Source organism: Gorilla gorilla, chromosome 13 (assembly GCF_029281585.2).
Source record: "Gorilla gorilla gorilla isolate KB3781 chromosome 13, NHGRI_mGorGor1-v2.1_pri, whole genome shotgun sequence".
Taxonomy (NCBI): Eukaryota; Metazoa; Chordata; class Mammalia; order Primates; family Hominidae; genus Gorilla; species Gorilla gorilla.
Genome location: NC_073237.2, coordinates 122952149 through 122975607, shown reverse-complemented (window position 1 = coordinate 122975607; position 23459 = coordinate 122952149). Strand labels below are relative to the sequence as shown.

The following is a 23459-nucleotide window of genomic DNA, read 5'->3' as shown; positions in this document are numbered from 1 at the left end:
TCAGGGCTGGCAGTGGGCTGGTGAAATCCAGATTCTAGGAAGCCTTTTTTTGAAACATAACTGGATCTGCCTCTTTTGCTTTTTTTTTTTTTTTTAAGACAGAGTCTCGCTCAGTCAACCAGGCTGGAGTGCAGTGGTGCGATCTCAGCTCACTGCAACCTCCTCCTCCCAGGTTCAAGTGATTCTCTCACCTCAGACTCCCAGGTAGCTGGGATTATAGGCACCCGCCACCATGCCTGGCTAATTTTTTTGTGTATTTGGTAGAGACAGGATTTCACCATATTGGTCAGGCTGGTCTCGAACACCTGACCCCAGGTGATCCGCCTATCACTGCCTCCCAAAGTGCTGGGATTACAGGTGTGAGCCACCACAACCGGCCTGAGTCTGCCTTTTGATTACTGTCCTCTGGGCATTCTTGGTAAAGTAAAATGTATAATAAATAAGGGTGAGTTTTTGGGGGGACTTTATCATTTAAGTGACAGAACTTGTCTGTTTCTCTAGAATGTGAGCTCAGCAGATCTGGCTAAGAGGAACTGTGGCTGTCCAGCCTTCTCTGGACAAGGCAGCAGGGTGGGGCAGGATGGGCGTTCCTCCTGTGTGGCTGAGGAAGCACCTGCCCCCTAAGGGTGTCAGGGGCCAAGAGCACCCATGCCTGCCTCACGTCCCCAGCCCAGAGTCAGAAGGCAGCCTGCAGGTGTGTTCAGCTTGGCCCCTATAGGTAGTCTTTTCTCCCAGCACTGCAGCCTTGATTTATTTGCTTTAAAATTATTCTAGCATTTTTATTGAAGTATAATACACAGTAGAAAAGTGCACGAAGCATAGGATTACAAAGAGGACATGCCCATGCCACCAACACCCAGATTAAGAGAGAGAATGTTGCTGGCTTCCTGAAATCCTTCATGTTCCCTCCCAGGCACCACCCACCTCCCTCAAAGGAAACCACTATCTTGGTTTTGCCTGTTGTGAATTTTCTATAAATGGAATCATCCTATATACTCCTTACCATACCTTTAATCATGAGATTTTGCATGAAAATTTTGCGTGGATTTTTCTCCTGAATAATCAGAGGTCTGATCACTTTGGACCCTCATTCCAGCAGCATGCTGACAAGCTGGACCTAAATTTGTCCCTCCCACCTCCATCCTAGGCAGGACACCCACTGGATTCCGTTTGCCAGGGAGCATTTGTCTTGGTCACTCCAGCTGTCAACCTTTGGCTCCTCCCCTGGTCTTCAGCCCATCCCCAAAAGGAATCACTGTATGTACACTGGGGAACTGCATCCAGAACCTTCTCTCACCCCACCCCTCCATCTGCATCCAGTACCCTTTGAGGCAGAGATCATGAGACCTTAAACAGGTGAGGAAATTGGCACCTCAGAGAGATGAAGTCACTTGCCCAGGGCCACACAGTGTTGTAAAGGTCAGATCCTGGATTCAAACCCTACTGGCCTGACTCCAAACCCCAGGCTCTTGTCATCTCCCCACAAGGCTCCCTCGGGCATCCAAACCCAGGCGTGAACAGTCCCCTCCTGCCTCCTTCCAGTGGGGAGGAAGCTGGACTTTTTCCAAAGGAAACGCTGGGAAACACAAAGCCCCAAACAGAAAACAGGGCAGGGATGGTTCCCAGGCCCTGGCTGCCTAACCTTGGGTGATGCAAGTCTAGTCTGGGCTAGGCTGGTCTGGACTGGTGCAGCCTCCCCAGGTGCGTCAAGGGAAGGTGGCATCATGCCATGCACTGAGTGTCCACCACGGGCCAGGCACTTCATCTGTCATTCCCCAATACTCACAATGTACCTGTGAGGTTTGTATTATTATTTAGCCCCATTTTACAGATGAGAAAACTGAGGTTCAGAGAGGTTGAATGTCCTGCCTTAGACCACAGCGTCTGAGTGGCTGAACTGGGTTTTGAATGCGTTGAGAATGGCTTCCATGCCGTGACACTGTGCTACCCTGACACTGTGCTACCCTGGCCCTGTTCTCCTTGGCCTGCCTCTCTTCTCGAGCGACCTCCACTCTCCGGTGGTCGTGAAGCTGTGACCAGGTGCTTGGTGATTTTGCAAGTGGCTCCTGCAACTAAACCTCAAGCCAGGCCAGCTAGACTCCAGGCCTGAGGTGGATGGCCTCAGTCTGCTTATCTGGAAAGTGGGGATAATATTACTGCTTTCTTTTATCTATCTATCTATCTATCTATCTATCTATCTATCTATCTATCTATTTATTTAGATTTTTGAGACAGAGTCTCACTCTGTTATCCAGGCTGGAGTGCAGTGGCATGATCTCAGCTCATTGCAAATTCCACCTCCCAGATTCAAGTGATTCTCCTGCCTCAGCCTCCCCATTAGCCGAGATTACAGGCACCTGCCACCATGCCTGGCTAATTTTTGTATTTTCAGTAGAGATGGGGTTTCACCATGTTGGCCAGGCTGGTCTTGAACTCCTGACCTCAGGTGATCCATCCAGCTTGGCCTCCCAAAGTGCTGGGATTACAGGTGTGAGCCACCTTGCCCGGCCTACTTTCTATTATTATTTGGAAGTTTAACAAAGTCTGTAGACTTTTGAATCTGGAAGAATTAGCAGTCGCCTGTTGGAGTGGGAAGAGGGCTCACGGATGTGCAGGGGTCCTGAAGCAGGAAAGAACTTGATCCGCTGGAGGCCCATGTGGCTGGGTCAGAGCAGGCTCTGGTGTGGCTGCAGGTATGGACAGTGGCCTGACCACAGGGCATTGTAGGTCACAATGAGGCGTGTGGACCTGATCCTCAGGGGGAACCTGAGTAGGAGCCATGGAAGAGTTGAAACAGGGCAGTGTCCCGGTCAAGTTTGGTTTTTAGGAAGATCTCTCAGGCCGCGGTGAGGGGTGAGACCATAGTCTGGAGGCCAAGGGATGAGGCCTTTGGGTTTCAATATCCCTTTTGTATGGAATGAGGTTGGGCGGTCCACAGACCAGACCTTATCCTCCAATTTCCCATAGAGGCTGTGTTTCCAGATTCAGGGTTTCATGTTACACAGAGTTATTCTTTCTGGAATGTGTCCCCCAAGCAACCCCGCTGGACCCTCTGTGGAAGGAGGGGCTCTTCTGAATGCAAGATTCGCATGTATGCAAAAAAGCGAACATGCCGGCCCTGCGCCTTGCTAGTGTCTGTCCCTGAAACAGAACCAGCAACCAGCGGACAAAGCAGTGCCCAGGAGTTGGGCCAGGCTGCAAACATCATCAACAACAGTAATAGTAATAATAATAACCTTTATTAATAAAGCCTCTGACCTAGAATGATCTCATGGAATCCTAGAGTAAGGCTGGGACGTAGCTGTCATTACAATTGTATGAATAAAGAGACTTGTGGGTAGGAGGGCCTTGTCCAAGGTCGCTGAGTGGCAGAACCAGGCGGGTGGCCGCAGCCCTGACACTGTCACCTGTGGGCTGGGCAGCCTCAGAGGGGTGGTGAGTCAGGCATATTGTTGAGCTCTGTGGGATCTAGACAGCCCTGCAACTGTCCCCAGTGTGCAGAAAAGCCAGAAAATTCCATCTTGGCGTCCTGACCTCCACCTCCGCTCCAGCTCACACAATCTGCCCAGTTGAGTTATTCTCCCTGGAAGAGCATGGTAAATTGGGCTTTTCCAAACCCAGGAAAAGCCTCCAAGTCTAGAATCCTCCCCGTGGCCTCTCCCTGGCCTCATCTCTTCCTCCCTCCCCTTGGCTCTCCATGCTACGCTGAGTGCCGAGCACATTGGCCTGATTTCTGTTTCTCAAGCCGCTCATACTCTGTCCTGCCTCCAGGTTTTGAATGGGTCGTTCCCTTCACCTGGAAAGCCCTCTTCACTCCCTCTTCCTAGCTTATTCCTGTTCATCCTTTCTGTCTCGATGTAAAGGTCACCTCCTCCTGGAAGCCTTCCTTTACCTCCCAGGCTAGCTTAGAGCTACCTCTTACATGTTCTCAGCAACCCGTGATTGTGATTCTCCTTCATGGTGAGATGGGGTTGCATGTCTTTTTCATTCCTCATTCTACGCCCTCGCAGTCTCAGAGAGAAACCCAGGAACAATGAGAAAGGAGTGATGGGGAGGTTGCTCTTCAGTGTCAAGGCGGTGGAAGGGGATCTATGAGATGGAGAAGGGACATATACCCTTGAATATTACATAGTCCACGTTGTGCTGGTTCTGTAGCTGGGGATGTGCCTTTCCCATGTAGATCAGCCAAAGACTCAAGGCAAAAAACAACAGGCCAGCTTCCCACTGGGGCCCATTGTGGGGGCAATGGTAAGGTGACAGTCCCGAGGAGACTCTGCCAAAGGAAAACTGCATTTTCAGGATATGGGGGTACAAGAGCTTTTAAAAATATATGTTTTCTACCATTTCTTTGAGCAGCTCTTCCCATTTATTTATTTATTTAGAGACAGAGCCTCCATCTGTTGCCCAGGCTGGAGTGCAGTGGTGCCATCTCAGCTCACTGCCACCTCCGCCTCCTGGGCTCAAGTGATTTTTGTACCTGGGCCTCCCGAGTAGCTGAGATTGCAGGCGTGCGCGACCACGCCCAGCTAATTTTTGTATTATTAGTAGAGATGGGGTTTTGCCATCGTGGCCAGGCTGGTCTCGAACTCCTGACCTCAAGTGATCTGTCCGCCTCGGCCTCCCAAAGGCTGGGATTACAGGCTTGAGCCATTGCACCCAGCCACCTCTTAACTTTTAAATAAAAGAATATTAACAAGTGCAACAGATCCTGGCATGGGGACTTATGCCTGTAGTCCCAGATACTCAGGAGGCTGAGGTGGGAGGACCTTTTGAATGCAGTTCAAGGCCAGCCTGGGCAACATGGCAAGACCCTGTCTCTGAAAAAAAAAGTGGGGGTGGGGGGCAACAAAATGCAAGCTTTTTAAACAGTAAATATTCTCTGCTTTTAGGAAGTGCCTTATTGGAGAGGAGAGAAAGTTTGTGAGAATCTTGGAGCCCTGAGCTCTGGATTCTCGTCTGTGTGGACCCCAGAACAGTCCAGGACTTCTGAGAGAGCCAAGGGTGTCTGGGGGAGAGCCTGGTGGTGATGGGAGATGATTCCACACATGCTCTAAACATGCCAGAAGCAATAGGAGGTACCTTTGTATTTTCCTAATTAAAAGATTACCGCCTCCGCCCCCCACCCACCAGGACTGGGCACAGTGGCTCATGTCTGTAATCCCAGCACTTTGAAGACTGAGCTAGGAGGATAGCTTGAGGCCAGGAGTTTGAGACCAGCCTGGGAAACATAGAAAGACCTCATCTCTACAAAAAATTTAGAAGTTAGCCGGGCATGGGAGCATGTATCTATAGTCTTAGCTACTCAAGAGGCTGAAGTGGGAGGATCGCTTGAGGCCAGGAGTTTGAGGTTACCACTGCACTCCAGGCTGGGCAACAGAGCAAGACCTTGTCTCTGAAAACAAAACAAAAAACCCCAAGTATTTTTTGGCCAATTTAAGTATATAAAAACCCTCAAAAACTCAAGACAATGCAACTGTCACATACTTACTTAAAATATTAAATTTATGAGTTTGGTACTACGTGCAAAATTACAATTTTTATAGTAATTTTGGGTGTTTGTAGCAGTAACCTGAAAAATAGGTTTAAAATAAGATCATATATATAAACATTGGTTTTTCTTTTTCTTTTCTTTTCTTTTTTTTTTTTTTTTGAAACAGTCTCATTCTGTCGCCAGGCAGGAGTGCAGCAGCATGATCTCGGCTCACTGCAACCTCTGCCTCCTGGGTTCAAGCGATTCTCCTGCCTCAGCCTCCAGAGTAGCTGGGATTACAGGCGTCCGCCACCACGCCTGGATAATATTATGTATGTATTTTTAGTAGAGACAGGTTTTCACCATGTTGTCCAGCCTGGTCTCAAACTCCCGGTCTCAAGCGATCCGCCTGCCTCAGCCTCCCAAAGTGCTGGAATTACAGATGAGAGCCACCGCACCCGGCCTGAAATATTGCCTTTTCTTGCAGTTTCTGAAACAATTTAATTTCAAACCCTTCACCTGCATTTTTTTGTTATTATCTTTTAATTTTGGTGAAGTATACATAACATGAAATTTACCGTCTTCACCATTCGTATGTGTACAGTTCAGTGACAGTAAGTACATTCCCGTTGTTATACAACCATCACCACTATTTATCTCCAGTACTCTTTTCATTTTGTAAAACAAACTGTATGCATTAAAGAATAACTCCCCAGTGCCCTCCCCTGACCCTAATCCCTGGCAGCCGCCATTCTGCTTTTTCTATCTCTGCATTTGACTACTCTTAGGTGCCTCATGGAGGTGGAATTGTACATATTTGTGCATGTGTGACTGGCTTATTTCACCTAACATAATGTCTTCAAGGGTCATCCATGTTGTAGCATGTATCAGAATTTCCCTCCTTTTTAAGGCTGAATAATAGTGTATTATGTGTATATAGCTCACATTTTGTTTATCCATTCATCTGACAGTGGACTCTTGAGTTGCTTCCGTTGCTTCGTTATTGTGAATAATGCTGCAGTGAACATGGGTGTGCAAATACCTCTTTGAGTCCCTGCCATCAGTTATCTTGTGTATATACCCAGAAGTGGTTTGCTAGACCTATAGTAATTCAATTTTTAAGTTTTTTAAGTAACTGCCGTACTGTTTTCCATAGTGGTTGCACCATTTTATATTCCTTTCAATAGTGCACAGGGTTCCAATTTCTCCACATTCTGTTTTTTGTTTGTTTGTTTGTTTGTTTTTGATAGTAGCCATCCTAGTGGGTATGAGGTGGTATCTCATTGTGGTTTTGATTTGCATTTCCCTAATGATTAGTGAAGTTGAACATCTTTTTTATGTTCTTATTGGCCATTTGTGTATCTTCTTTGGAAGCATATCTATCCAAGCCCTTTCCTCTTTCTTTCTTTCTTTCTTTCTTTCTTTATTTATTTATTTTGAGATGGAGCCCTGCTCAGTTGCCCAGACTGGAGGGCAGTGGCACGATCTCGGCTCACTGCAACCTCTGCCTCCCAGGTTCAAGCCAATTCTCCTGCCTCAGCCTCCGGAGTAGCTGGGATTACAACTGTGCACCACCACGTCCGGCTAATTTTTGTATTTTCGTGGAGACGGGGTTTTACCATGTTGGCCAGGCTGGTCTCGAACTCCTGACCTCAGGTGATCTGCCCACCTCAGCCTCCCAAAGTGCTGGGATTGCAGGCATGAACCACCGTGCCTGGCCCCCTTTCTCCATTCTTTAATTGGGTTGTTTGTTTTTTGTGATTGAGTTGTAGGAGTTCTTTATATATTCTGGATATTAACTCCTCATCACATATATGGTTTGCCAATGTTTTCTCCCATTTCACGGGTTGCCATTTCACTTTGTTGACTGTATCTTTTGACGCACAGAAATTTTACATTTTGACAAAGTCCAATTTATTTTTTCGTTTGTTGCTTGTGCTCTACCTACTGCGTGCATGTGTGTGTCTGTGTAACAGGGTCTTACTCTGTCTCCCAGGCTTGAGTGCAGTGGTGCAATCTTGGCTCACTGCAGCCTTGATCTCCTGGGCTCAAGCAATCATCCCACCTCAGCCTCCAGAGTAGCTGGGACTACAGGCGAGTGCCACCACACTGGCTAATTTTTGTATTTTTAGTTGAGACAGAGTTTTGTCATGTTGCCCAGTCTGGTCTTGAACTTCTGGGCTCAAGCAATCTGCTGGCTTCATCCTCCCAAAGCGCTGGGATTACAGGTGTGAGTCACCTTGCTCAGCCTCTACCTGCATTTTTGAATCTGTGTCCTTTGTCATTACCTGGCTACTTTTTGAGACGTCCATCATTTTCTAGCGCACCTGTCTCCAGTTCTCTAAGTTGTTTGTTACAAATTCTTACACGGTGCTAAAATTATCCCAAGCCAAAAATAACTGTTTGCTGAACATTAGGCTACTAGGTTACTTTTATTCTTCTGGTAAGTATAAATTCATACTCTGCACACCTTTTTTATTGTGTTACAAAATGGGCAGTAAAAGGCTTGTTTGCAACAATATCCATCCCCTGTGTGCATGAGACCACACTCCCTGGAGAGATTCTAAAGCTGCAACAAAATTACCTGATCTTTCTTTTAGCACATTTGTCAGGTTACTGCCATTAGCATCCAAAATGAGCATCTAGTGAGGCCATTTCAGGCTAATGCGTCTTTCCCAAATAGCATTCTATTGGTCAAAATGAAGTAATTGGGAATGTGTCCCATGATATAGCATACTCTCTAAGCGGTCAAATCTAAGGAATAATTTTTGGGGAAAAGCCCTGCTTTATATTCTGGCTAGGCCTAACAATGATAACAATAACAGCAGTAGAAATAACCACCATATGTTGGGTGTCACTCCAGCCTGGCGCTGAGCTCAGTGCTTCACACATACTCTCACACTGAATCCACAAAACAGCCTGATCGGAAGATTCTCATTGATGTGGTTTGGCTGTCTGTCCCCTCCCAAATCTCATCTCCAGTTGTAATCCCCACAGGTCGAGTGAGGGGCCTGTAATCCCTACATGTCGAGGGAGGGGGGTGATTGGATCATGGGTGCAGTTCCCCCATGCTGTTCTCATGATAGTGAGTGAGTTCTCAGGAGATCTGATGGTTTTATACGTGTTTGGAAGTTCCTTCCTCACTCTTCTCTCTCCTGCCGCCTTGCGGTGAAGGTGCCTGCCTCCCCTTCGCCTTCCACCATGATTGTAAGTTTCCTGAGGCCTCCTCAGCCATAAGGAACTGTGCGTCAATTAAACCTCTTTTGTTTAAAAATTATCCAGTCTCAGGTATTTCTTTATAGCAGTGTGAAAACAGACTAATACACTCATACTGTTCCCAATCTACAAGTGGGGAAATTGAGGCTCAGGCAGGTAAAGGCACATGCCCACCAGCCACACAGGTTCTGATGGGTAGATCTGGAATTTGAACCCATGTCTCTCGGAGCCCAGGCTCTTGTTTGTTTGTTTGTTTGTTTGTTTGTTTTTGAGACGGATTCTTGCTCTGTCACCTAGGCTGGAGTGCGGTGGCATGATCTTGGCTCACTACAACCTCTGCCTCCCAGGTTCAAGCGATTCTCCTGCCTCAGCCTCCTGAGTAGCTGGGATTACAGGTGCCCATCACCATGCCCGGCTAATTTTTGTATTTTTAGTAGAGACGGGTTTTTACCATGTTGGCCAGGCTTGTCTTGAATGCCTGACCTCAGGTGATCCACCCGCCTCAGCCTCCTAAAGTGCTGGGATTACAGGCATGAGCCACTGTGCCTGGCCTATTTATATATTTATTTATTTATTTTTATGGACATGGAGTCTTGCTGTGTTGCCCAGGCTGGCCTTGAATTCCTGGGCTCAAGTGATCCTCTCGCCTAAGCCTCCCAAGTAGCAAGCTTTTAATCATCACATGACTCTGCTTTTATCCACATGATTTATGCCTGCTGTGAGTGCCCTAGCACCGCACGTGCCCCAGAGAGAAACCTGCCCAGGTAGCTGGGTTTGCAGTGCTCCTACCTTGAACCTGCCAAGTCAGCTGCAGTGCTGGGGCCCAGACCCAGCTTTGTTCCCTCTGCCCCATGGTTGGTGGTCCTTCCTGGGACGCAGGCTGATCCAATGAAGGCACATCGTACGTGGCTCCTCCTCACCCCTTATCAGGTGGTTTAGAACCAACTCACCAACATACTTGGAAGGAAGGAAAGACTACTGGGAAGAAAGCTGCCACTCACTCTGGCCACATGTTACACACAATGGTGACAACATAAAAACACCTGAGGCACAAGAAATCCTGGTTGCCTCTGCCTTTGTTTTGGAAAAGGAGCTTTCCAAAATGTTTATTTCTGGTAAGCTTTTTTTTTTTTATCATGGAATATTTCAAACATATATAACAGTAGAATAATGTACCAGTTACTCAGCCTCAGAGTGACAGCTCATGCCCAATCTTGTTTCCTCTACTTCCCACCCCAATACCCTTATCTCATTGGGTTATTTTAAAGCAAATCCTAGACACCATAACGTTTCAACCATGACTATTTTGGTATGTATTTCTAAAAGATAAGGGAATCTTCAAAAGGTTATAATAGCCAGAATGCCATTATCACTCCTGGAAAAATTATCATCAAATTGATCTAGTCAGCGTCTACAATTTCCCTGATTGTCTCCTACATGTTTTGTACATCTTATTAAAAAGGCCATGTGTGTTTTAAGTCTCTTTTAATCTATAGTTTCTCTCTCCCCACATCTCTGTCTCTGTCTCTCCACCTCTCCACTCTTGCTGTTTATTAATATTTGTGGAAGAAACCCATTGTTTGTCCAGCAGCATTTCCCTCAATCTGGATTTTGCTGCTTGTATTCCTGTGGGGTCTTTCAACATGTTCCTCTGTCTTCGGAATTTCCTGTAATTAGATCTAGAGGCTTGATCAGGTTCAGGTTTGATTTTTGGCAGCAATACTTCACAGGAGGTATTGCGCTGTGTCCTTTTGTCAGGAGGCCCATAATGTCTTGTGAGCTCTTTTTTTGGGTGAAGTTTGTAGCTGTGGATGTTCACTGCCTAGATTCACTATCTCATTAAGGCTTGCAAAACGATGATGCTTTTTGTTTGTTTAGCCAGGGTTTTGTTCTGTCACCTTGGCTGGAATGCAGTGTGGGATCTTGGCTCACTGCAGCCTTAATCTCCTGGGCTCAAGTGATCCTCTCACCTCAGCCTCCCAAGTAGCTGGGACTACAGGCATGTGCCACCACACCCAGCTAATTTGGTGTTCTAATTCTATCTTCCTTCTTCATTTATGAGCTGGAATACTTGAAAAAGGGCATCTCCTCATTAACTCTTTAGTTACCCCAAGGCGCAGTATGCCCTCTTTCAGTATATACACTATAGACAGTGCAAGACTTGGCTCTTTAATGGCTTTCAAATAATGAGTTTGTTTCCTAGCATCCTGAGAGGTTTTTTTTAAAATTGATTTTTAAAAAAGTATCATTATGGGGCCGAGCTTGGTGATTTACACCTGTAATCTCAGCACTTTGGGAGGCTGAGGCGGGAGGATCACTTGAGCCCAGGAGTTCAGGACCAGCCTGGGCTGGCAAGAACCTGTCTCTACAGAAAATACAAAAATTAGCCATGGAGCACATACCTGTAGTCCCAGCTACTTGGGGAGCTGAGGTAGGAGGATTACTTGAGGCCAGAGGTCCAGGCTGCAGTGAGCCAAAATCGCGCCACTGCACTCCAGCCTGGGCAACAGAATGAGACCGCACCCCTCAACCTCTCTCAAAAAAAGAGTATCATTATGAATATAGGGACTGAATGCTATTTGATGTGCTTCAGTCCCCTGTGATTCTTATTCTTATTGCTGTTCAAATGATCCTATTCAGCCAGAGAGAACCTCTTTGGATTGGTTCCTGATGTCTTTGACCCCAGTTGGCTTTGATGGCTTCCTTGCTTTCTGGAACAGCAAGGTGCCCCAGACTCATCTTGTACACTTGCTGCTCCAAACCTGGAATCAGCCATCTGTCTAAGGAGTCCTGGTTCCTTTGAGTGAGGAATATTATTTAGAAAGCACGATCTTGTTTTATGCAATGCTCGTTACTATTGGGTTGGTCATTGTTTCTGGGAATTTTGAGTGAATAGAGCTCAGAAATACATTTTTTAAAAGGTAAAATGCATCACAAATTATGATTACCAAAACTTGGAAGCAGCAAGATGTTCTTCAGTAGGTGACTGGGTAAACAAACTATGGTACATCCAGACAATGGAATATTATGCAGCGCTTAAAAGGAAGAGTTACCAAGCAGTGAAAAGACACAGGAGAACCTTAAATGCATATTGTTGGGTGGAAGAAGCCAGTCTGTAAAGGCTACACAGATGATTCTAACTATACAAAAAGGCAACACTATCAAGACAGTAAAAGATCCATAGATTCCAAGTGTTTGGGGGAGGGAGGGCTGGACAGGGGGCACACGGGATTAGTGAAACTACTCTGTATGATATTATAATAGTAGATATATGTCATTATACATTTGTTCCAACCCATAGAATGTAAATCAAGAGTGAATTTGAATGTAAACTATGGACTTTAGTCAATGTCTCATTATTGATGTATCAGTTGTAACAAATGTATGCCATTATGCAATGTCACTGGTCTGATTTTTAAAAAAGAGCCCTCCATTAATGAAAGATGTTCACAACAGGGGAAACTGGGAGGGGGTTGGGGAGATGAAGGGATATACGGGAACTCTCTATTTTCTTCTGAATTTTTCTGTAAACCTGAAACTGCTAAAAAAATAAAGTCTACTAATGTGCTTAAAAAATCATGAGTTCATATTGACACTTCTAATTTAAATTCAGGATTACCATGTTTTTACTTAGCCTTGTCTGTTCTTTCTCCCATGAGAAATGCCCTTTCTTTTCAGTTCCCAGTGAAAGATAAACTCATCTGTTGAGTCTGACCCACTTCACACTCTCAGATAAGAATGCCAGTACTATCATGTCTTAGTCCATCTGGGCAGCTGTAACAAAATACCTTAGACTGGATAATTTATAAACAATAAAAACTTATTGCTCATAGTTCTGGAGGCTGGAAGTCCAAGATCAAGGCCCAGGAGATTTGGTGTCTGGTGAGGGTTTGCTCTCTGCTTCAAAGATGGTGCCTTTGGCTGGGCACCTTGGCTCGCGCCTGTAATCCCAGCATTTTGGGACGCTGAAGCAGGCGGATCACTTGAGGTCAGGAATTTGAGACCAGCCTGGGCAACATGGTGAAACCCCATCTCTAGTTAAAAAAAACACACAAAAATCAGCCCAGCCTGGTTGTGCGCACCTGTAATCCCAGCTACACAGGAGGCTGAGGCACGAGAAGCGCTTGAGCCCAGGAGGTGGAGGTTCCAGTGAGCTGACATCGCGCCACTGCACTCCAGCCTGGGCAACAGAGTGAGATCTTGTCTCCAAAACACAAAACCAAAAACAAACAAAAACAAAAAACAAAGATGGCACCTTCTAGCTGTGTCCTCACATGGTGCAAGGGCAAAGGGACGAACAAGCTCCCCCAGAAGGGCACTAATCTGATTCATGAGGGCAGAGTCTTTATGACCTCATCACCTCCTAAAGGCCCCACCTCTTAATACCACATCAGATTAGGTTTCAACATAGGAAATTTTGGGGTGACACAAACATGCAGACCACAGCGCCCAACAGTATGATTATTATTGTTTTTCTTTTGTAGTTTATGTCTTTATTTTCGCTTTTTCTTTAGGGAATGTCTTATTAGGGAGGGACAGTCAAAATGACTGCGTTTTAGTGACCTGGGGTAATTCTTCTCTGTGTGGTGATGTCACCAACTTGCCATAAGTTAGCCTTTTGGGTTTGTTTTGCTTTTGATATTTGAAATTTCTTTTCCAAGCATTTCACATTAGTTTATGATTATATTAAATATTTGCCTGGTTTCCAAGTCAGGTCTACAAAACAAGAAATATTATGAAGGGTCTGTCTACCCCTCCACCATGTTTCCTTCCTCTTCCTTTAGAGAAATGTTGCTGCTTCAAGTTTTTGTTTTGTCCTTCCATTTTGAAAGTTAATGCCTCTACTTTTCTTAGAGAAATGGGAGTATAAGCTACATACTCTTCTCCCAAATTATAAACCAAATTTTTTTTCTAGTCAAGTTCCCGATGCTTGTAGAGGAAGGTCTGACCTCAGACTTTGCACGTCATCATCATCTACCCAATTTGAAACAAGTTATTTCTGCTTTTTTGTCAAGGGTCTATTACTATTTGTAGACATTGCTTTTGTTTTGTTTTATTTTGTTTTGTTTTGTTCTGTTTGGAGACAGAGTCTCTCTCTGTTGCCCAGGCTGCAGTGCAGTGGCACAATCTCGGCTCACTGCCACCTCCGCCTCCTGGGCTCAAGCAATTCTTGTGCCTCAGCCTCCCAAGTAGCTGGGATTACAGGAGTGTGCCACCACACCTGGCTAATTTTTGTATTTTTTGTAGAGACAGGATTCCACCATGTTGGCCAGGCTGGTATCACACTGCTGACCTCAAGTGATCTGCCTGCCTTGGCCTCCTAAAGTGCTGGGATTACAGGCGTGAGCCACCGCGCCTGGCCAAGGCATTGTTAATTGAGCTTTCAAACAACCCCATGACCATGGGATAGGTATTACCTCTGGTTTTTGTAGAAGAGGAAACTGGGACTCAATGAGCTGGGATTTGAACAAGTGTCTCCCTGATTTCACTTACTTGTTCATAAATATTTCTGCAGCACCTAACTGTTTCAGACCCCATCCTAGGTACTAGGATACAGAGATGACCCACAGAGGGTCCTGTCCTCCTGGAGCTCACATCTAATGGGGTCATCATGTCTGAGCAGACAACTGTGGTATGGGACTGTCTGTCTGCTCACCTACTGCAAGGCAGCTCCTCAAAGGAATCTGCATCTGATCCACTCTGGGCGACAGCCCAGCACAGCTGAAATCAGCGGATGTTTGTTGAATGAATAAGTAAATAAATAAAGTTAAAAAACAACAACAAAGCTTGAAGTTGTTAATGGAAGTCTAGTGCCTCTGAAACTAGCAAACCTTTGTAAAAAATTTTAATAACATTTAAGTTATGAATATAATATACTTCATTTTAGAAAAATTGGAAAGCATAGAAAAGCACAAATGAGAAAATAAAAATAATCCATAATACCAGCCCCCAGAGTTAGTCTTTTTGTTTTTTATTTTTTATTTTTTAATATTTATTTATTTATTTATTTGAGATGGAGTCTTTCTCTGTCACCCAGGCTGGAGTGCAATGGCACAATCTCAGCTCATTGCAACCTCCGTCTTCCAGGTTCAAGAGATTCTTCTGCCTCAGCCTCCTGAGTAGCTGGGATTACAGGCACACATCACCATGCCCAGCAAATTTTTTGTATTTTCAGTAGAGATGGGGCTTCACCATGTTAGCCAGGCTGGTCTTGAACTCCTGACCTCAAGTGATCAGCCCGCTTTGGCCTCCCAAAGTGCTGGGATTACAGGTGTGAGCCACTATGCCTGGGCTTATTTTGTTTTTTTCTGCATAAACATCCTTTAAGAAAAAAATTTGGATCACACCATCTACATAGCTTTGTTGTTTGCAATGAGAAAAATCTCTAACAATGCATCATGACCATTTTCCTAAGCGAATATCCCTTTAAAGCTAAGCGTCTACTTAGAGGTTGGATTTATTTTTTGCCAGTGATGACATTCTTCACCACATAAAATACTTATAAACTCAAGATTAAGGCTGAAATCACAATGGGAAGAATAGCAGGCTTTCAGGCTGCATGCTGTGCCTCAGTCTCGATTACACAATCCTTCCCCAGCAAACGCCAGGGAAATTCGACGAAGACATCAGCCTGGGGGGATCAGTCTTCCTTGGACCCTTTAATACTAGGAGTTGTATTATCAGCACAACCGCTTTCTGCAGTTCCGATCTTTGCAGGTACTACTAAAATTTCCTCTTGGCTGCAGAGAGGAACTATCATACAGTCATTACAGCATGTGATTAAGGGCTGGCTCTGGAGTCGGACCTCCATCTAAGTCCTGCTGCACCTGAGATGGTCGTGTGACCTTGGCAAGGGACTTCACTCTGTGGGCTCTAGATCCCTCATCTGTAACTCAGGGCAGCTACTGTACCCGCCTCTGCAGGCAGTCATGAGGAATCAATAGCACAGTGCCTAACACATAAGCCACCCATAAATATCAGCTATTATTATGACAACTTGTGTGTTTGGAGCTTCTGCTCTTATTTTCTGAGCTGCGCTTGCCATTCGCTGGTGTCAGGGCTGCTCTTGGCAGCTTGTCTTGATGGGAAGATAATCCAGGCCTTATGAAGTATCTGGATGGCTGCCATCATCTTGCCTGGAGGCACTGGGCATGGGTGTCTCAAGCATGCTCTGACCCCACCTGCACCTGAAGCAGCCACGCACCACAATTCCACTGACAGAGGCTTATGATTTTATTTTATTTGTTAACAAGTTCATTTATGACATGATTGCATTCATTATGATGTGATTACTGTACAAATAATCAGGGGAGGCAAGATCACATCATAAATAAGTTTATGGTCTTTGGAGTTGGACAACATGGGTTCAAATCCCAGCCCTCTTACTGAATTTTTTTTGCAACACAGGGTCTCACTGTGTTGCCCAGGGTGGAGTGCAGTGGCCCAATCATGGCTCACCGCAGCCTTGACTTCCCAGGCTCAAGCCATCCTCCCATCTCAGCCTCCCGAGTAGCTGGGACCACAGATGGCATGTGCCACCACGCTTGGCTAGTTGTTTTGTATTTTTGGTAGAGACAGGGTCTCGTCATGATGTCCAGGATGGTCTCGAACACCTGAGCTGAAGTGATCCATCCACCTCAGCCTCCCAAAGTGCTGGGATTACAGGCGTGAGCCACTGCACCAAGCTATTTATTTGACTTTGAACAAACAATTTCCCATCTCTGAACTTATCAGTTTCCTCATCAGTAAGTTGGAGATCATAATTGTGGATGGCTTTATTTTCCCCCGTCTAGCATCCATTACCATGATTTTGCTTTTCCTTTGGGAGAACCAATTCTCTCCCACCCTGAACCATGATTCATTCCTGGACTCTGAGTGGGGCATGTGACCCAGGCTTAAGCCAATCAGAATACTCCAGCATCTGACCGTGGAGATTCGTCTGTGGGTGGTCATGTGACTCAAGCCAGTCCAATAGCAGGAATCTCCAGGCTTTTGCTTGAAGCACTTCTTTCCCATGGCCTTGCAGGTCAGAGGATGTTAGAGGAGCTGCTACAAAGCCATCTTGCTCCCAAGTGGGACTGGTTGTCTGAGAATGGGGCTGCAATAGAGGAGGTAGAACCAAGAGAACCCACAGTATGTGCATAACTTTTGAGCCCCTGCGTGAAGCCGATCATGACTTTCTATTGATACAAGCTAATTAATTTTTTTTTCTTTGCTTAAGCCAATTTGAATTGGGTATTCTGTCACTTTCAGCTGAAACGGTCCTGGCTGATAAAACAATAGTATGTATTTCTTAGAGTTAAAAGGAGTAGACAAGGAAACATATAAATCTAAAGCCCTCGATACACAATGCCCTTGGCACAAAATAAGTGCTTAATAAATGGGAGTTGTTTATATTGTTGTTATAAATTTAACTGTAGAAAAACAAGAAAGGGCAGATAAAACAAAAAGGCAATCAGGAGAAACATTGCTTTATTTTTTATTTTTATTTTTTTTCTGAGACAGGGTCTTGCTCTGTCACCCAGGCTAGAGTGCAGTGGCGTGATCATGGCTCACTGCAGCCTTGAACTCCCAGGCTCAATTGATCTTCCCGTCTCAGCCTCCCAAGTGGCTGGGAACACAGGCATGCACCAACATGTCTGGCTAATTTTTTTTAATTATTATTTTTTGTAGAGACAAGGTCTCACTATATGGCCCGGGCTGGTCTCAAACTATCTTCATGTCTTGGCCTCCCAAAGTGCTGAGATTACAGGCATGAGCCACCATGCCTGGCCCAGGTTATTCTTAATCTCACCTTTTAGAGGTAGGTAAGTATTTTGAAATATTTTTATTCCAGACATTTTCCTATATATGTGTATCTATATAAGTGCCAAAATAGGATTACTTTGTAATACTGTTCTGTAGCCTGTTTCATTTGGATATAAATCAAGCACATTATAAAGATATATCTGTACAGCACAGCCATTCGTAATGGCTGCATAGCATTCCATGTTTTCTTTGGCTCTTCAGATGATCTCTAAATTATTTTTGTACAAATAACTTTGTGATGGCATTCTCATCATCAATCTATATCTTTGTGGATTTTATATATATATAAATTTTTTTTTTTTTTGGAGACACAGTCTCGCTCTGTTGCCCAGGCTGGAGTACAGTGGTGCAATTGCGGTCGACTGCAACTTGAACTCCTGGGCTTAAGCAATCCTCCTGCCTCAGCCTCCTGAGTAGCTAGGACTACAGGTGCGTGCCACTACGCTCAGATACTTTTTAAATTTTTTTGTGGAGATGAGGTCTCACTGTGTTACCCAGGCTGGTCTCGAACTCCTGGGCTCAAGTGATCCTCCAGTCTCAGTCTCCCAGAGTGCTGGGATTACAGATGTGAACCATTGCTTGCCAGATTTTATAATTGTCTAATGGTAAGTTTCTAAGGGTAGGATTGCTGAATCTGAAAGTTTTAAAGATGGAAAAACCTACAGTGTAATTTTTATTGAAATGTTTAATATTTGAATAAAGTACGTTATTAAGAATTTAAATGTCTTTCACAGAAAGTGGAGAGCCCCGCCTTGTAGGCTTTAAATCTTGTTCCACTTCAGACACTTTCACAGCTCTGACGTCATGAATACTGTAATCACCCAGCACAGGAGGGACTGCGATTGCCAGAACTCTGACATCAACAGCCTGTGAGGACAGCAAGCTGGATGTGGCTCGCTCTGAACATCTGCCTCTCCACTCAGGAGACCTAGCTCCTTGCAGAGCCTCATTCTTCCAGACGTTTCAGGGCGACCCCAGCGGGTAGATAACATGCACCCATAGATGAGTCCTGGTTGCCACTTGATTTTGAAAGGAAAAAGTAAAATTGCATTTATTTCCAAATGACATGCTTATCTAGGTAGAAAATCCATCGTAACCTACAAAAAAGCAACTAGAATTAATAGGCAAATTTAGTGAGGTTGCCAGATACAGGATCAATATACAAAAATCAACCATATTTCTATCTTCTGGTGATGAACCATCATTAATTCAGTTTTTTTAAACAGTGTGATTGAGGTTTTCACATAAGTTCTGGTTGCATTTTACACCCCCTCTATCCTCCCTCACCAATGCTGCCGTTGCACTGCCAAACAAAGTTCAGCACCACGACCACTGGCCATGCCAGAACTCGCAGCTTGTGGCTGCCTCTGAGCCTCCTTGGCCTCTTAGGGACAAGCAATGCTGCTTCTGTCATGATGGCTGCCACTAATCCACATGGCTCCACTTGGCCCGCTGCCCATGTGGAGCTGCTCCTCCCTGTGGACTTCCTGTGCTCTGATGACCTTGGAGGAAACAGCAAGGTCACTGGCTTACGCTTGGTTGGGGGCCCCACAGCAGGACAGCTTGGGTACACGAAGGGCTAGAGTTTAGAGAAACGGGGCTTCCTTCTGCACAGCCACTCTTCTCTCCACATTGTTAGGAGACCTGTGTCCACACTGCCGTCAAGACTGCCATCTGCCCCCCAAAGCACCACCTTGTGTCCACACTGCCCTCAGCTCCCCAGCCTGGGCTGAACCCAACTCACTGTTGCTGGCTGTCTTCTACTGGGGTAGATCCTTTTTCAGGGGCTCTCTGCTCCTCCTCAGAACCCTGCCTTGTCACCCAGCTCTCTTGTCCTCCTAGGCTGGCACGTGTCTGAGCTCCCTGTTGCTGTGCCTCATGTTCGACCCCAGTAGGCTGCCCAGTCCTTGGCCAGATCGTCCATTCCATGACAGATGCAGAAATGGAGACTCAGGGGGCCCCGACCTGCCCAAGGCCCCAACAAATAATGACGGAGCCGGAGTTTGAGCCCATTCCTCCCTGATATACCAAGTTTCGTGCTGGTTCTGCCATGTCCTCCAGGGCCAGCTCACTTCCCACCAGCCCCCCAAATCTGGCATCTGTCAGGCTCTGCACAGGGAGGCTGGTGGGCAAAGGGGTGTAAGATAGATGAATGGGCCCTGTGGCACTTTGTGCAAGGATAACCAGGCGCTGCCCCTCTCCGCATCGCTGGCCTCTAATCCCTGCATCCTCCATCCCTAGTGCCCTAGAGCCTGCAAATCCTGCCCCCAGGTCCAACTTCCTGCCCCCAAGGCTCCTGAGCCTGGAGCCCTCCACCTGCCTCAGCAGGGTGGTGTTGGTCTGGGGCTGGGTTTTGACAGGCAGCTGAGCTCACCACGCTCCAGGCCTGGCCCCCTCCATCCCCCACCCCCATCCCAGCTGGTTCCAGAAGGGAAGCGGGGGTGGGGGCAACTTCACAGGGAAACTTTTGTTCTTGCCTAGAACAGACATGGGCTGGGGACCGAGCTTCCCCTTGGCTGCCACGGAGACCGGGGCCACTTGAGTTCATGTTTATTTTCACAGTGTGGATTCCATGGAGATAATCAGCCCGGACAGGGAAGCCCTGGGAAGCGGGCTTGGGCCTCCTTGGAGCGCCTACTATGTGCTAGGCCAAAGACAGGCAGGAGCCAGTGGCATCTACGAGACAGTCCTGGGGACTAGACACTGGGCCGTACTTGCCTGCAAAAGAGGCAGCCAAGGTTCAGAGAAGGGAAGCCACTTGTGCAGGGTCATACAGCAGGTTAGCAGAGAGCTGAAAGGGAAGCTACCTGCTCCTGGGGCTCTTCCTACTTTGTGCCTGAGTTACAAGCAGAGTAATTCACTCTCCCTGAGGCTTCACGGAGAAAGTGCTGCCCAGAGCTCCAAGCGGGCCAGGGTCGCTGGAGCAGGATGGACCGGAGCGTAGGTGGCTCTTCCAAGACAGAGGCTGTAACCTAAGCTGAGGCCTTGGGCTAACAGTGTAATTCTCTGAGCCACAGACTCCTCCTCTGTGAAACGGGGCTATTAATAGTATTTGTTTCATCACAGGGCTGGCATACAGTAAGAACTCAACGATAACCATTGCTAATGTTATTATTATTACTGTTGCTAATGTTATTATTATTACTGTTGCTAATGTTATTGTTATTACTGCCATTCTTCTATTTCACCCAGTCCCAAGACCTTGGGCTCATCGTGGGCCCCAGTAATCTCCAATAAGATGTATCAATGCCTTTCTGAGTGGAAGCTTTTTCTGCTGAATCTGTGAGGGATGGGAGAGGAGGGCTGGTCATGTCTGAATCATTGCTGCTGGCTGCCCCTGAGGAACAGCCCCGGATTTCTCAAAGAATCACCCCTAGCCCTCCTGGGGGGCCCACTGCCCCTCACTCTGAGCCCTGCCAGCCCTGGTCCTAGTCCTTCCCCAAAATCCACCCTCCATGTTATTTATTGATTTTTCTGGATTTACTTTTCCCATCAGTTTATTTCATGACTGAAATACACCTCGAAGCCCCGTTGTGTCCAACTCACCGAGCCGGACTTGCCAGGTCAATGATGAACATGCCGGTTAGACCAGCGTCTATGCAGGAGGACCCAAGGAAACGGCCGAATCAAAACCCAAACATGGAACCAATAAAATCCTTAACCTGACACTACAAACTTCCCACAGACTTCAGAGAAATACCTCAAGAAGGGCACGACCTTTTAGTTTCTCCCCAAGGCTACCTCCTCCTCCGGCGAGGTCTTTCTAAAATACAGATTTGACCTTGTCCCTTCCCGGCTTCAAAAACCCTTCGATAGCCCCTCAGTATTTATTATTCTTATTCGCTAACATTTATCGAGGTCTTCTGCTCGCCGGATCCTGCGCTGAATGCCTTTTGTGAGTTTGTTCCCGTGGGGCAGGGACCACTGCCCTCCTGGTGTCAGGGACGAGGGAACGGTGAGGTGGGGGCACTGTTTGGGGTCACACAGCTGGCGAGTGGGATGCAAACCCAGGTTGGTCTGGATCTGAAGCTCATCTACCTTCCACCTATCTGCTGCCTGGCCAGACGCCTCAGCCTGCCCTTGGGGACCCCCCACGACCGGGGGCTGATGTCCCCCAGCCTCACTTCACATCATGCCTCCCTCTGCCTTGTCTAGGTTGACCCTCTCACTCATAGCTTCTCTCCTCCAGTCTCAATGTGGAAGCTCCACCATCCCCAGTGGACTCCAGACCTCAACCCGATGTCCTCCACAGGGACCTCCCTGCCTCCGGTAACCTGACTCAGACTTGAACTTCTGAATCACAGCAGCTCTTCATGTCTCCCATTTGGAAATGAAAACCCTCCCTGGACTCCAAGCCTCCTGCTAGCTACTGTCTTCCATCTCTCTTTCCATTTCCTGCCAAGCCTTTAAAAGAGGGGTGTACAGCCCCTGCCCTTGTCCACCTCCTCACCGCCCCCACCTCTCAGCAGCTTGCTACCATCTCTCACCTGAAACGGCGGCTGGCTCGGCTGCCCCCACCCTGCGAGTTGTCTGGTCCCTTTGCCAGGCTTTTTGGCCTCATCCTACACCCTTAATGTTCCTCTTCCCTGGCTCACCACCTACCCCCTGGCTCCTCCTTCTCCAGCTACATTTTGGCATTTCTTCTTTTGCTCTGTGTCCCCATACTGGTGTCCCCCAGCATTCAAACCCAACCTCCATGGCCAGCTGCCTCCTGGTGTCCTCACTGGGACACTCCCCAGGCCCCGGTGGCCTTCTCCCCATCAGGCCTCCTCATGGGTCCCCATCTCCCTGGGAGGCATCACCATCAGCCACCAGCCAGGTGTGACACCCGAGCGTGCTGCAGACTTCCTCCTCTTCTTCTCCATTTTCCACTCCTCCTTCTCCAAGTCTGGTGCCAAGTCCTGTCCACTCTACCTGTGTATCTTGGGACACACCTCGTCAGCCCCCCATTCTGGCTGCCATATTCTTTTAGCTCCTTTCTGGTCTCCCATCTCTAACCATCCCCCTTCAAGTTCTGCTCCCTGCTGGGCACAGAGTGACCTCTCTCAAAGGCAAGTGTTATCCTGCCACGTCCCTTCTGTGGCTCCTTGTCGCTCTCACAAAAAAACCCACCTCAATAAAGCCCATCGTAATCTGGCCCCTGCCACTTCTCAATCCTACTTTCTCACTGTGGCATCTTGGATCGGTTCATTAACCTCTCTTGCCAGTCTCTGATGCTCCATAGCAGAATGAGCTACATGCAGATCCCCTGACACTCCAGGCTTTCATGCCACCTGCTTTTTTTTTTTTTTTTTTTTTTTTTTGAGACAGAGTCTTGCTCTGTCGCTCTGGCTGGAGTACAGTGGTGAAATCTCGGCTTGTTGCAACCTCCACCTCCTGGGTTCAAGTGATTCTCCTGCCTCAGCCTCCTGAGTAGGCGGGTTCACAGGCATGCACCACCACACCTGCTAATTTTTGCATTTTTAATAGAGATGGGGTTTCACCGTGTTGGCCAGGCTGGTCTCGAACTCCTGACTTTAAGTGATCCACCCGCCTCGGCTTCCAAAAGTGATGGGATTACAGGCATGAGCCACCGTGCCTGGCCTTCAGGCCTTGTACTTTTATGTGAGCCTCTCCTTCTGTCTCCAATACCCTTCCTCTCTGGCCATCCAGGCCGACTGCTGTCCCTCCTCAAGTCTTCATGCAAACGCCACCTGCCTTTGATTCCCCCTGGGAGACTCAGGGCCCCTTCTCCTGTGGTCCTTTCAGAGCTTATAAGGCACCCATTAAAGTGAGTATTTATGATATTGTAATAGTCTTGTCATATCTGTCTGCTGCCCCTGCCCCCCACTGAACTGGAAGTTTCTTGAAGGTAGGACTCAGGGAGGATTTCATTCTGGGTCTTTTGTGCTCAGCTCAGGTGTTGGCATGGAGGAAAAGCTCAAAAAATATTTGTTGAATTCCCTTCAAAAAAAAAAAAAAAAGG

General features: G+C 46.8%; 1 long non-coding RNA gene across 1 annotated transcript; it reads right to left on the bottom strand.

Moving 5' to 3' along the window:
• Positions 1–3220: 3220 nt before the first annotated feature.
• On the bottom strand, positions 3221–4266 carry LOC134756842 (uncharacterized). Its single transcript, XR_010130140.1, has 2 exons — positions 3923–4266; positions 3221–3583 (listed from the first exon to the last, which is right to left on the bottom strand). It is a non-coding gene; the product is annotated as an uncharacterized lncRNA (long non-coding RNA).
• Positions 4267–23459: the final 19193 nt, after the last annotated feature.